The sequence below is a fragment of the Cavia porcellus genome, unplaced genomic scaffold (assembly GCF_034190915.1).
Source record: "Cavia porcellus strain 051 isolate PalLab524CR breed Dunkin Hartley unplaced genomic scaffold, mCavPor4.1 scaffold_21, whole genome shotgun sequence".
NCBI lineage: Eukaryota > Metazoa > Chordata > Mammalia > Rodentia > Caviidae > Cavia > Cavia porcellus.
In genome coordinates, this window is record NW_026947504.1 from 10,973,940 (window position 1) to 10,989,707 (window position 15,768).

The window sequence follows — 15,768 nt, forward strand, 5'->3', positions numbered from 1 at the left end:
ATACGGTGCTCCCATTGCTAAAACAGGACAATGTGAATGTCAAAAGAGTAATTATTATAAGGAAGTAAGCCCACAAAGCACAATAATTAAAAGGGAAAAGCCCCACTGTTACTAGGGTGTTGACTGACCACTCTGAAAACCGAGAAACAGAGGAATCAAGACTGTATTTTGTCTTTGTTGTACAGATTGTATATTAGGGCAACTGAATGATTGTTAAAGGAAAATTCTTTAGAGAAGAATGCAGCTAATGAGCACTAAAGTGAGATAATCACTGTTTGCAACCTTAGTAGGTTAATGGATATAGAGATGGCAAAATGATGTGAAAAATTCATGGCAGAAGTTAATAAAGGAAGGATTGAACTCAAGTATGAGAACCCACCGATCAGTTTCTGAAAATGACAGCAAGTGCCTTAGAATATGGCATACTAGTGTGGTGGATTAACTAATGGTCAGCTTATAACACCCAACTGAACTGAATCAGCTGGTGCTAGGTGTGAAGGCCACCTGAGGACTGTTGCCAACTGCATAAATGGAGAACTGGAGGGAAAGGTGGTGCGCTGTTGGTTCTCCTGGAGAAGCTTGTCATGTGGTTGTCCTGATGTGAACTCAGCTGTTCTCATTGGAGGATCTCGGGCCCTTACTGCTGAGGTTCTCTTCTGGGGAGCTCTGGTCCTTGAGAGTTGCCTCCTGGCTCCGGTTCAGATCCTTCAGGCTGTTGGCACAGATCCTTCATCTTGCTTGCGCAGACTTTCTAGCTTCCAATACTGACCTTTGAGGCTTCCCAGTGCAGATTCTTGATACAGACGTGCCTGAGACATTGTTGTGGGCTCTGGGCCTGTTGGGTCCTCTTGGGTTTATGGAGGACATTGCCATGGGATTCAGGCCTTCAGCTGGATTCTTTGGGTCTCTAGTGCATGGAAAGATGATCTGTGTTCTTTTGAATTTGATTTTTTAGGTGAATATTATAGAATGATCCTATAAATTACATGTCCTGTATTAAAACTATTCTCTTGTAAACTCTGACTACAGCTAGAAAGTTTAGGATGCCACCAGTGAAGTAGTCTTACCTAAAAACCTAAACTAGAATCTAATCGAGTGTCTAGATCTAATCACCATTTTTAACAAATATAGATGAAATAGGAGTAAATTAAATAATGTCACAATGAAGCAACTCTATGATGTATAGCATTCATTTTGTTACATTTAGTATTTATATTGTCAAGGATATTACAAAGAATACAGATGAGCAATTATATGGAAGACACACACGTATATTTTAGGGAACTACCATGTCCTCACCTCCATGCATCCAGGAACCTAGAAACTCTCTGAACCCCACTGTTCAGGTGATTTTAGGGAGGTTTTGTCATATATAATTATTTAAATGTTAATCTCCTGGCTCTCTCCAGTGTTCAGAACACAGAAGGGGTTTAGATATGAATGTTCCAAGCTCCTAATCATAGCTTGGGTTTTCTGGTGACCAGCCTGACCCAGGAGCCCAAGTCCTATAGGACAGGTGCCTTAATTTTGCTGACAAGTCAAATGGCATATAAAAAGCAAGGTGAACTTATTGAAGAGACTTAGGAGATAAAGCTATCAAATGTACTTTGCAGATTTTATTCCTGATTTAGATGAAACTTTATGAAAATATATCTGAAGCTACCATGAAGTTAACTATTATAAGGTATTAGGGAATTTTTATTACTTTTGTTAGGAATAAAAATAGCATAGTAATTATGTAAAATAGTCCTCAGCTTTAAAAATGCAGACTAAGACATTTATACCCCATCTTAGTTCCCTGCAACATTCCAGGTCATATGAAGGTAAACAGAACAAGATTGGCAGAATGTTGATCAAGTTTAGAGAAGGACTTGAAGTTATATCGATAGTAGCCATTTCTCTTTCTCTTATCAGGAATGATCCCTTTTTTCTTGATTCATCAATTAAAAACAACTTACAAAGACCTAATTCCACATATATCCCACATATATCCTCCTAGAGGTCTTAAAATGGGGTCCTCCCCTGATGAAATGAACTGTTTGGAACAAGACCTGGAATCTGGTACAAGGCAGTTGATTACAAGCCCATCTGGGCAATGTGGTGACTCAGTGAGACTCTGTCTCCATACAGATGAAAAGTGTGGGATGCAGACCTTAGGGTGGCCAGGAAGGAGGGTGGATATGAGTGTGACCACAAGCACCCAGCAGACTCAAGCCAGCATACATGGCAGGCCCTGTGACTGCATCTCCTGTCTGTCAGGGCAGCAGTTGCAGTGGAACGGAGAAGACCAGGCTCTGCTTTCAGGTTTGTGTGCCAGGTGTCTCTTGTTTTTGCAGTGCAGGGGACAGAACCTGGAGCCCAGCACAGGACAGACAGTGATCTCCTTACTAGCTACCTCCCTAGTCCTTTAGAAAGGCTCTGCAGGAACTTGCAATCTACTCAGCTTCCAAAGTAACCAGGACTATAGGAGTTCATCACCCTGCCAGATTTGTTGCATGTCTCAGATTCGTTGAATCTGGGAAGTTGGTTGACTGCAGGAAATCTGGGGTCTGGGTTTGTAACTGTGTTGCCACGGATAGACTCCTACACACCAAGGGCCAGTCCCACAGGCAGGACGGTGGTTCCCAGGCTGTTCCCCTGAACCAGAGCTCTTGTTGAGAGAATTCTCCCCCTGCCTCCCGGGAAGCACTTGCTGGTAGGTTGTGTAGGACTGGGCCCAAAGCAACAGCAGGCAGGGGAAAAAGGCTGATTGTAGGGAGCCATTGAAGCTGGAGATTGATGATATGTATGGGGCTAAAGCAAGACCAGCCTTGAAAACACAGCTCAAAACAAGCCGTGTACACAAGCTGTTCTAGCACCAAGAAGGCAAGGGACCAGGCCAACCAGGAGTAGGGTTGAAAGTGACACGCTTCTTTGGAGGGTATAAGGCAGTTCCTTCTCTCCTCTACCTAATGCCTTTGTCTCTTCATTTTCTCATCCTCTCAGAGTTCTGCTCCCCAGGAGCATCCAGAGCTGCCACCGGTCACTACAGCTCATGGGTTGGGTATCAGCTTGGAAGACAGCATGTGAGGGCTGGAATGGATGCAGGACGTGGCACTAACACTGCTCTGTCACAGGGTGAAAGTCCAGATGACCTGCAGAAGTCCCCATAACTCTTAGTTTTTTTGTTTTGTTTTTATCCAAAGTACCAGGAGTGAAGCTGGGCATGGTGGTGCACTCCTGTTATCCCAGCATTTGGGAGGCTGAGGCAGGAGGATTGTTGCAAATTCCAGACCAGCCTGGGCTGCAAAGTGAGCTCAAGGCCAGCCTGAACTGCATAGTGAGACCTTGTCTCAAAAAAGACCAAAAAAAAAAAAAAAAAAAAACAACAACAAAAACAAACAACAACAACAACAACAACAACAAAAACAGGAATTAAACCTAAGGCATTCAAATCAAGCTAAAAAAAAAAATGGGGTTCTGTAAATAACTATTTCCCCTGCTTTTATATAACATAAGGCCCTGTATTTATTTTCTTAATAATTTCAAGTTGCCTGTCTTAATTGAGTTTCTTCTTCAGAAATATTTTCAATTTGTGTTGGATTTGTGGTTGAATTTCCTAAAGGTCTGCCTAAAAAAGGACTTCAGAATTTTTGGAGATTTAGTTTCAACCTTTAAATTTATGATCCCAAACTGACTGATGAATAATATTTAACTCATTTCGTCATAGCAGAAACAGGGAAATGTGCTCCACAGGACAGAAAGCTTCTCTTTGTGCACAGAACTTTTTGTTTTTGTGGTATCTCTTAGATATCGCTGATACAGTGAGAGTATTTGTTTTCGAATTCTGTATACTAAACTAATCATATACCACACAGTCTGGAAGCTCACATTTGAAAGTAGGCCACCTGGTGTTCACAGCTTAGACAGGCATCAGCCAGAACTGAGTCACGGATCCTGCTTCTCTTTGTGGGTCTCTTGTGAAGGAGGCTGTCTTGATGGGGAGCTTTGTACCCTCTTTGCTGAACACCCACAAAGTGCTAAGTTCTGTGTCACATACACCAGTTCATTCATAGTCATTAGTAGTGATCAAGGCATTTATAGTCAATACAGAGATCATTTATTGGGCGTCTGCCATGTTCCACTGGTGTGTTTTCCACTTAGACAATGGCCCAGAGGTGATTGCTACTATTTTTAGGTGAGGTGAAGTACTGTGCTCAGCATTACTCAGTTATTAAGTAGTGAACTCTGACTCCCAGACTTCTGTTTTATTTTTTCATGAACAATTTGTGTATGACTTGCATGATTTTTGTCACTCTGTGCCCTACTTGTACAATTTATGTAATATTTTAAAAATTGACATTTTTCTTTAAATACCTCCATCTAAAAAAAGCTATTACTGTTACAAGTAGAAAACTAATATCATTTTCCATAAATAGAAGGTAACCATGTAAATAAATATAATTAAATTGTGGTCTCTGTAGCCTGAGACCAGCTCCCTGCTGATGAAGAAGACTGATTTCCAGAGAATTTCCCACTTGGGTTACCCCAAAGAGTCGTGTGGATACCACACTTCAGACAGGCCTGCCTTTAATGTCATTAAGTATGGCTGTGCCTAGGTCAAGCTACTATGGATCGCAAATCTTTGCTATTAAATGGAAGTAAACTTCAGTCATACTTTGGGAAATATATTAACTTTAGGCGTGGGAATCAAAAGAAAAAAGCTTAGTCAAATAGATCAGAAAACAAACACATAAACAGGAATTTAACGAATGAATGGGCTAATTGTTTATCTTGACAGTATATTTTGGCCCTCTTCAATTCTCCAGTGAGATATATTTTTATATATATAGCTACATATAAAGTCTGTATATGTACAGGTATATACATATACGTATGTAGATACTTGCATACATATATACACACATATACATATGTCATTTGGTCTCTCTTGGGAAGATTTATGCCATGCGTATTCCTCTTGAAGTTTATATATACTTAAACAAAAACAGTCCTATAAGTTATACTTGTATACAGGCTATAGTTTTGATTCATGCACAAGAAGCCAATTTATAAACAATGTAAATGGAATGTCAATCATAGTCATTATCCAGTTAAACCGTACACACTTAGTAGCATAAAAATTCCTCTTGACAGCTTTGGGTTGGCATATATATTGACAGAGTGGTTAAAGATGTGTCAAATCTGCTTAAAAGGAAAACCATTCTTTATTTTTAAAAAATTCAGTGAGATAGCATTATAAGATCTTTGGGCTAAGATCATGAAGCTTTAGGCTGAGTCCAAAATTTTTGGCTATTAAACAGTTCAAAGCCTTTTGTCTTATGAGAAAGAGTTTCTACATAGAAGGCAATCTGATTTGGTCGAAATAAAAGTGACTGTGAAGTCTGTGGGAATCAAGTGGAGGCCCTGACTTCCTTCCTAAAAATTGTGTGATCCCATCTGTGTATGTATTTGCTTGGTCAGAAAGTGAGGTTGATAGCCACTTTATCAGAATTTTTTATTTTTATTTTTTTTGAGACAGGGTCTCACTATGTAGTGCAGGTGGAACTCAAACTTGCTTACGTAGCCCGGGCTGGCCTCAAACTCAGTTAATTCTCGTGACTCAGCCTGCCAAGGGCTCGGTATTACAGCCATGCTATACCACGCTCAGCGTATCAGAGAATTTCTATAAGGCCAGAAAAAAACTGTAAGTTATTAAGTCTAGTGATCAGTCCACTATATCATTTATTTATTCATTAGCCAAACATTGAGTGCTAGGTACCAGACATTAGCCAAACATTGAGTGCTAGGTACACAACAGTAAATAGGCCAGATTAAGATGATTATATTATGTGCCATAAAAGCAATTGGAAAATGAATCAAATGAGATAGACAGTAAGTGGTGGGCAGGGTTGTTAGCAAAGGTTTCCGGGAGAAAGTGGCATTCAATCTGGGATTTGATGGTGGGAACTGGACCAGACATCGGCAGGAGGTGGCGAGCGGCGGAGGAAGGGGGCCGTATGATGAGATCTGTGTGGTTGTCTGGGTAGAAATGATTATCAAGCAGGCCACCAGCAGTGCACAAGTGTCTGAAACTCACAGTAAATATTATAAGTCCTCATCCTAAAACAGCCTCAGAAAGAAAATTACATCATTTAATCGTTTCAGCTGTTAAATGATAGTGAAAGAATTGAAAATGCTTCTTTCTATAAAGCACAGAATGTTAAAAATCTCAATGCTTCTTGGCCTCCTTCTTTATGAATTATTTTTCTTCCAGACCAGGCTATAGGATCAGATACGTTTCTATGATGAATGAGTCTGCTTTGAATTTGATTATTATTTTCATTTAGCATTGCTTGTCAAGATGCTTAGCAATAAAACATTTCAGAGATACAGTAATTTTTTTAAAAAAAAAGAATGAATGTTCTCTTCTTATGGAATAGTCAGTCACTCAGCTGTCTCACAGCAAAGTTTAATCAAAGAAATTAATTGTGGTATTGTAGTCTGTCTGCCAGGAGGAAGTCCATGGAACAAGACAGGACATGTTCCCCAAAGAAAAGACTCTGCTCAGATCCTTTCCTCTCGGTTCTTTCTAATGCAGGCCTCTTTGGAGAAAGAGCAGTGAAAAGCCAAACCCGCATTCTGTTTCGGAGACAGCTGAGTTACAAAGGTGTCTGCTCTCTGAAGTTGAAAGCACAGAAAACCTAAACTGTCAGTCACCAGCTCCTTTCAACTTTGGTCTACTTTGTTTGCTAGTTGTCTCTCCTGCCTTCAAGCCTTGATTTCTAAGACCCTACTAGATTCTCCTTGTCTCAGATTGTTATTCAATCTATGATAACCATTGTTGGTGATGAGAACAAAGTCTTTTCATGTGGAGGTGTCATAAGGTGAGTACTGTTTGCTTTGTAATAATCCTAATAATCTTGTAATAGAGTCAGAAACAGCAGCATGACCGTGACCACTGATAGGCCCTGATAAGGGTCTTCCAACTTGCTTCCCTCCTTGGGTGTCCTTATGTGGTCCTGTGTTCACACCTCAGCCCTGAATTTCTGCAGGTGATTGGAACACCTGCAATTCCAATGGAGTGCAGAGGACAGAAAAAGTGCTCCTGGATGAAAATATGAGCCTCTCATGCGATCGACCATGGCTCTGGGAGAATATCTTCCTTCTGTACCATGGCCTTGGGCCTGCATTAGATACACTGCCACGTGTCTTTTTTGGATGTGTCTTTTGTGTCACTGAGAGGGCAGAGAAAGTAGCTCAGTCTTTGTGATTACTCGGTGCTCTGTAAGGGCTCAGTATACTGTTGGCCTCAATATGTTGGTTGCTTAAAAGACTATGAAAATAAAAATTAATTTCCCTGAGTTCTTGAGCCTTACATGTCAACAAAGGTTTAAAAAATCAGAATTGTTTCATAGCACTAAAAAAAAGTTCACATTTTTTAAAGCTGCTTAACATGTAATCAGAAAATTCTAGTTTTCCTTTATTAAACATATTTTAAAATGATGTTTTTGGATTTGAAGGCAGGTAGGTTTAAAAATAATTTTCAAATAATCTTTATTGTATGATAAACCATTGTATACTTGAATAAAGTTTTTTTTTGGAGGAATAATTTTGTTGACAAAGGAGTTGTCCATTTTTCGTAGTGAGATTGCCACAGGTACCAAAGAACAATTATTTTAAAAAATTTATTTTAAAGAGAAAAAATAAAACAGATTTAAAAATCTGTTTATAAAGCTTACTTTCAGTGAACACTCAGAGGCAATGAGTTAACCTAATAAAGGGTTGCAGAGCTATTGTATTAGGATTTTCACAATTTCTTTAACTTGAATTACAAAATTGTCCCAACAGGGAGGCTGCATATTTTGCTGCTGGAGGCCTCAGGGAATGGTGGGGTGAGCTTTCAGGAGGTCCCCAGAGTTCCTCTAGCAGAGGTGTGGAGGCTGGTTAGGGGTAGAAACCCGACAACTGAGGACAAAGGGGAGGTCTGCTGTGGGGGGTCTTTGTGATTTCATCCCAAATCAAACGATGGCCTATGAAGATAATCACGCAAGTGATTAAAAACACTTGCATCACAAGAATCCTTTCTCTGTACCTTTATGTGATTTAGCTTTCTGTGCAGCAATGAAGTTTAGTCAACTTCCCGTAAAGGTTGTTTTTCCCTGCCTGCTCTTTGTTTTGCTCCTGCTTAATTCCTTCTAAATCCCATCAGGTGGAATTCCAGTTCATTCTCAACAACTCAAGTCAAATATCTCCTTTTCAATAGAGCCAATTTTAATCTTTCTTCTCTCATTGTCAGAAGGAATAAGCTGCACACTTCTCTACTTGTGGAATAAACACATAGCACTGTAACAGCTCGTAAAATTTCCACTTTCCCCTCTGGAATAAGGGTCAGTAAACTATGGTCATTGGGCCAAATCTGGTCTCTTGCTTGTTTTTTAATGTTCCGTGAATTAAGAATGGTTTTTACGTTTTTAAGTGGTTGGGATAAATAAAAAGAAGAAAAGGATTCCATGATATGTTAAAATGATCTGAGATTCAATCATGGATCATCTGCGGTTCCTTTCCTACTACAGCTGGCAGAGTTGAATTGTGACAGAGACTAGCAGTAACTCACAAAGCATGAGGTATTTACTATCCGGCTCTTCATTGCTGGCACCTGCTCTGGAGGCAGGGATCATCATGTCGTGATCTGATATTTATTGTTACCATACACAGAGCATTATGCTAAACAACTGGTATGCATTGTCTTGTAATTCTCAGTAATTACGAGGTGGCTCTATTATTTCTGTTATCAGATGAGGAAATGGAGGCTCAGAGATGTGGAGAGCTTCTAAAATTACATAAGCAGAAGTTTGTAGATCATGCTTGAAGTCTAGATGTGCCAGCCTCCGGCTGGGTCTCACGGCCTGCACAGTCAGACGGCCGTCCTGTCACCCTGCTCCTCGTTCCTCAGGCATTGAGGGCGGTGCCTGGCAATGTCTGTGGAATACTTAGCTACTTTCCCTTCTCCATCTCCCACAGCTGTGTTATTTTGGGGAAGCGATTTGGATTCTTTTCCAACTCAGCAAGGCTTGCACTAGTTTTGCTAGGCAGGGTGAGGGCTCTGGCTAGTAGACGAATCAATTAATTTACTAATGGTAGATGTTGGATATATGCCATGAGCCAGGCTTTGTGGTAGGGTGAAATAGCACCTTGAAGGAATTTGCTGTCTGGAAACAAATCCTTGAGTATTTGAAAAAGGAGGGAAAAACCTCTTTTTGGATCCAAAGAGTCAGAATCTTGTGGAGAAGCAGTGTGACAGATATGAGGTTTCAGACCATTCACCTGATGGCTTCATGTCCAGTGCTCTTTGTTGTTATATGAAAGCTCTCATTTATTTTATTCATTTATGGCTTTATTTACTTTTAATGACTTTATTAAAGAATAATCATTTTATTAGAAATGGCATATATTTAAGCCAGGGGTGTTGATGCATGCCTGGAACCCTAATACAGGAGGCTGAAGCAGGAGGATTGTAAATTTGAGCCAGGTGAGGCAACTTAAGTAACTTACTGAGAGATTGTAAAAAAGAAAGAAAAGTAGCAGAAATAAAAATAAAACAAAAACCAGCCAAATTGTTATCTCCGTGCAGAGGCCCTGGGTTCAATTCTCAGTACTGAAAAAGCAAATCCCCCAGCACCAAAAATCTGCATTTATTCAATGTATAGAATTTAATGTATTTTAACATATGCACACAACCAAGAAACCACCACCATTATCAAGTTGGTGAACATACTCCTCGTTTCCAAATATTTCTTCCTGCTTCCATTCCAGGATTTCTGTTGTAAGAACAGTTGAGTTTTATCCCCTCACAAAGCATTCAGGACACAGTACAGTACTGTTAAGTATGGGCATGACTATGTGTGGCAGATCTCTGCAGCTCATTCATCTGGCAAATACATCTGAAACTGTATGGTCACTGTCCAGGGGCGTTGCTTTATGCTTTCAGTTTTGATTCTGATAGGGAAGATCTGGTGAGCTCAGATGCCTGAACAGTGAGAGTTTCCCGCTTTCTCTACCACTTCATACTATAATGTTCTGGGAAGAGAAACTGAGGGACTTCTGGTTCCCCGTCGCTTCTTCAGCATTTACTGCAGCACATGTAAGTTTGGGGCTCCCTTTAGTGACCAAATGCAGCGTGAGGATGGATCACGTGGCAGAGGGAGAGGGGGTGGTGACGACATCCGCTGCTTAGCTGTGGAGACTCGAAACATTTGCTGTAGGGTTGCGGTGAATATTAAAAGACAAATCTCTTAACATAGTCTCCTGTTTACCTTGTAAGTTGTAAACTATGAGCCGCAGTGGCTATGCCTAGAGCCAGGACTCCTACAACTGTCCCAGTGCCATCGTGATCATCGATCTCAGGGATCTAAGCTCAGGGAGACCAGAAGTCAGGAATGTGGGAGAAAAGGACTCAGCAGCAATGGAATCATTACTGATGTTTGCAGTGTGCTATTTACCGATGTGTTTTTCTAGGTAAAACCTTATCCCAAGATTGCCACCTGAAACCCTTTATTTTTACTGGCCTTTATTTTTATACTGTGATCTGATCAGAAATCAAGTCTTCACTCTTGAAAATCATGAACACATGCTGGCACCTCTAATGTCCATCAGCAAATCTGTCAGTGCTCCCATTCAGGCCTGTCACAGATGACACCCACCTATTATTCACCCTAGCCTGAAGTTTTGTTTTATTTATTTACTCACTAGGGCTTGAACTCGGTGGCTTATACATGCAAGGCCTGACACTACCACTGAGCCAAGTCCCCGGGACTTTTAGTTTTTAATTTCTTTTTTTTAATTTGAGACAGGGTCTTGCTTAGTTGTCCAGGCTGACTTCGATGTTATGATCCAGCCCCAGCCTCTGGAGTAGCTGGTAACAGGTGTAGCTCCTGGGTTTGATCTTTCTGGATTCTTTTCCAAAAACACAATGCCCTCACCACAGGCTCTGCAAAATCCCAGTGTGGCCTCAAGAGTACACCCTTACTGCTTAAAACGCGTGTGGTCTGAGACTTGGCAGCACCAGCTTCCCCTGGGAGCTTGTTGGAAATGTGGGGTCTGTAGCCTCAAGCAGACTCACTGACTCAGAATCCATTTAAAGATTTCTAGGTGATTTATATGCGCATTAAAGTTTGCAAAGGGTTGTTGCAAAGCATAATTCACTTAAGACAGCACACTCATCCTCAAGGAACTTAGGGCCTATGATAGAATCAAGGCGGAAGGCAGGCAATTCCTCCCAGGAGACCATTTACAAACAAGGTTCATGACAGATGTGCCACACTTGGCGCTGAGGAAACCCCGGGCAATTCTAGGTTGGATCTGAGGTCTCCTAAGGATCACTGTGAAGCTGCTCCGAGTGCTTCCTCCTCCTAAAGATCTCAGCGATAGCAGAACATGTAGCTCTCAGTGCTGGCCTTTTTATAGATCACTTTTTAGGTTGGTTGTAACACATGTTTTCTTCTGCTGCAATAAACACAGAGAAATACATAGGATTTGGTTCTCACAGTGTCTCTGAATTCACACCAAATGCAGAGGGACACATTCACAACAACATATTCATCCCAACAATAACAATAATACACTTCTTTGAAGCTTCAGTAGTGTATAGAATGCTTTTGCATGGTGCTGTGGGCTCATAGTTAGGGACATTCATGAGAGATAATTAGTACTACAAAATTTGTACACTAAGGAAGGGACTCTGGGAAGTTATTTGCCAAAGTAGACCATGGTAATAAGATGCCAAGCCTTACGGCCTGGTTTGAACTCTGGTTCATAATAATCAAAGTAACCACAGCCACCCACAGGTATCAAGCACCTGGTCCTGGACACACATGCTGACTCCTCCCACAATCTTGTGAAACAGATGCTCGGCATGTGAGCAGCTCTGATCCTGCTTACGATCACACAGCCAGGTAGAGGCAAAGACTCAGGCTCCAAGCTGCTATGAAATCTCTTCCTACCACACATTACCAAGCCAACAAGCCTGGGTTCATCCCTGTGTGCTTTAGAATTAAAAGGCACAGTTATTTAGGAAGGCAGAACATACCACTTTTAGATAAGAAAATGCCTTATCCAGAATATCATCTGCCTGTTCATCTTCTCGTTCTATCTCCTCAGCTAGTAATAAGAAAGGTTCTACATTTGTGTTCCACATCTCGACCTGAGGAAGAGGGAGCAGCCCAGAGGTGCTAAGCAAAGGCAGCGATTTGTTTAGGATGATGCCAACATGCATTGGCAATGAGGACCAGCGGTAATACGATTATTAATGATTATTAATACTTTACTCGTAATGCACTTTCCTTGAGTGTTTACCGTGTGTCAGACCCTGTGATAAGCCTTTATATGTAGCAGCCCTGTAGGTACTCTGTGTAGGTACCATGTTCCAGAGCTGAGGAAAATGAGTACAAGTCTGAGAATCCAGCCCAAAGCTGTTGTAGCAGGCTCTCAAGCACTCTGATAGTCGTGTGCAGGCCAGGTCTGTAGGCAGTGCCCCTCCTCGCCACCTCTTCGGAGAGCTGTTTGCATAGAGTAGATGAGGGAAAGAAGGCCCTTGGGCAGATCTGAAACTTGTAGGTAAATATGGTCACGGGGCTTGCCAGGTGAGATGATTCAGACCTGTGCTCCTCAAACGTGCACTTGGGTGCAATAATCTGCATCTCTAACGAGTTCCCAAGCAACCCTCCCTATCTGTGGGATGAGGGAAAATGAAGATACAGGGTCTCTTATTCAAGAAGCAGGAAAACATGCTATTACATAAGATATTAAAAGATTAAAAAACTGTTTCATTTTCCCCATGGTCTTTCTCTTGTTCTTCACTTGCTATTTAATGTTCTAGGTGTAGAAAAAATAAAATAGGAAATTATTCGCAAGACTTTAACCATTCATCTGTAGATCATGTAATATCCATTTGAAGAGCATTTAACTTGTCTCAGGAGAGACAGTGAGCGATTCAACTCATCTTTTGTAGAGTGCACAGGTAGTCCTGGGCAGCATAATGATTGTCACTCAGAATAGGCCACGCATCTGTCCCATGAGACTACATATGATGAAGCTGAAAAATGCCTATTATCTAGTGTCATTGGTATCATCTCACAACACGTTACTCACATGCTTGTGGGGTTCCTGGTATAAACAAACTTACCTACTACTTCATAACTCTATAAAAGTATAGTACAGTTGGGGCAGGACTTGATAATTAATGCTTTACTTGTTATATTATGCTTTTATTGTTATTTTAGACTATACTCCTGTGTATTAAAGAAAAACCAGCTCACTGTCAAAGTATGCCACGTTACACTGGTTGCAGCCTTATATATTTCTTGTTTACCACGTCTCTCAGTTGCGTCAAGAGGTCACTGACCTGTCCCATGTAGGTTTGTGTAGGATTTTTGTGACATTTGCACAGACAAGTCATCTGGCAACGCATTTCTCAGAAGTTATCCTCATCGTTAAGAAATGCATGACTACATATATTCTCCTTTCTTATCAGAAGACTGGAATTGCTGAACAAAGCTGACTCAGTTATTTTTATTTCACTTCTTGATATAACATTTTACCAAATTTCTCAATCACTTTACTGGAGTAAAGAAATACTGTTCTGGATTAAAAACTGGTGGTCCACTTAACATCAGCTGAAGTGAATCAGCATGGTGCTGAGGGTAGATGGCCCACCTGAGGAAAGTGGTCAGCATAAAAAAGACATGTGGAGCGGAGGAGCATAGCATTGTGGGTTTTCCTAAGCATTGTTGTTGGGATCTGTGGGTCCTCCTGGAGGAGCTTGTCAAGCTGGCTCCTCTGATATGAACTTGGCTATTATCATTGGAGGAGCTGGGGACCTTGTTGCTGAGAATGGCTACAGTTCAGTTTGGAGGAGCTCTGGTCCTTACTTTGAGCATCACTTCCTGGCTCTGAAGAGGAAGATATGTGCTGTTTAATTTCCAGGAGAAGTTTGTCATGCTGGCTTCTTGATATGTATTCGGCTGTTCTCATTGTTGGAGGAGCTTGGGACCTCACTGTCACTGTGGACAGCTATGGTAATTTTGGAGGGGCCTTGAGTATTTTGAGTATCCCTTCTTGGCTCCAGTGTAGAACCCTCAACCTATGGGCACAGATCCTTTATCCTGCTGGCATAGATTTCTAGCTTGCACTGACCTTTGGGCCTTTGCAGCACAGATCTGTAAAACAGACCAACATGAATCATTGTTGTGGGCTCTAGACCTCCAGCTGGACTTAAGGAGGAATTGTCATGGGCTCTAGGTCTTCAGCTGGACTCATCTGGGACAATGCTGTGGAATCCAGGCCCTTGGCTGGGTTTTCTTGGTCTTTAGTGTGATGACAGATTATCTGTTCTTTCTTGTATTTAACTCTTGGTGACCTTCATAAAATAATATTATAAATACTGTGTGCTATAAGTAATTGCTCTCTTTGAAACCCCTGGCCACAACAAATAATGAAAAGAAAACCAAAGCTTGCCCGCTATTTCCCTGTCCTCCTCTGAATAGGGCAATTGGCTAATGCACATGTGAGAAAACCTGTGGTTTCCTTTGATGGTTCGTGTTTCTCAGGATGCTGCTGCTATCTTTCTACATTGAAAGAAAGTCTTGGTTTAAATGGGAAGTATAGTGTGTAGCTATCAGAGCCCTGTCCATTTCCTTCCCCATCCTGAGTTGCTGGAAGAATCATGTTTACCTTACATGTGCTTTGAATCTCATGGAGTCTCCATGTGTGTGAGGCCACCAGCCTGGTGCTTATGAGGCGCCAGGAATGGTGCTTTGAACGGGACAGCAAGAACCACATGTATATTGGTACATGTACCTCTGCTCACACTTGTGAGGCCCATCACTGTCCCGGTATCCACTGAATATTACTTACAGAGATAAAATTATAAAGAATTTAAAATGGCAATAGAATTAAACTAAGCCTGAGGCCCATCTGCATATTTCCAGGTGGTGACTGAGATAGGGCTCTGCCCATATTTGCCCAGTCATCATGGCAGCAGTGTAATGCTAAATCATCATGGTGCTTAGCTCCTTCTTCTCAGAAGCCCCTATGGCACCTTCCTCCCAAAAGTCTTTGCCAAAGCTCATGCATGTACAGATTTACCCAGTCCCCTACACACACAAAATAAATTAGCTTACATCAGTCCCCAAAGCCCCTCCCCCATCGCCGTCTATATGAGGCGGAACCTGCCCTTTGTCTGCAGAGAGCCACCACAGTCTTCTTTGTGGTGTCTCCCTCCATGCCCACATTAAACTCTTTCTTATCCAGTTGTCTCTCATTTAATATCTTGCGCTGCTCTAGATTAAGTACAAAGTTTCAACTCAATCAGTGATGATGGTGTTGGCCAGGAGATCACACTTTAAGACATCTAATTCAGATAATTTCCATAATTTTTCAGTTCACTTTGGATGTATAGACTCAAGAATAAGTAAATTTATGCTTTTTCCAACAACAAAGGCTTTCAAAAATTTTCCAAAAGAATCAGATTGCTTCCCAAATGAATGACTCCTCCAAAATAACATTTTAATGAGTTAAAGGGCAAAAAAATAAGCAGCATCCAAATTGAATTTGTTCAAAAATACATATGGTTTTCCAAAAGTAATGGCTTGGGGCAGAATTTGATTCATATTTTACTGAAGCCAAATGTTTGGGAAAATGCTGCAAGATGTGTAGTTGGACTCAGGATGACTGAAGCGTTCCCTGCTTCTACAATTTCCCGTTGGCAAGTCAGCTTCTGACCTGAGCCTA

General features: G+C 41.2%; 1 pseudogene; it reads right to left on the reverse strand.

The window, feature by feature from the left end:
* The window catches only part of LOC106025098 (chromobox protein homolog 3-like), a 60,529-nt pseudogene extending 48,354 nt beyond the window's left edge, over window positions 1-12,175 (reverse strand).
* Between the last annotated feature and the right edge of the window lie 3,593 nt (window positions 12,176-15,768).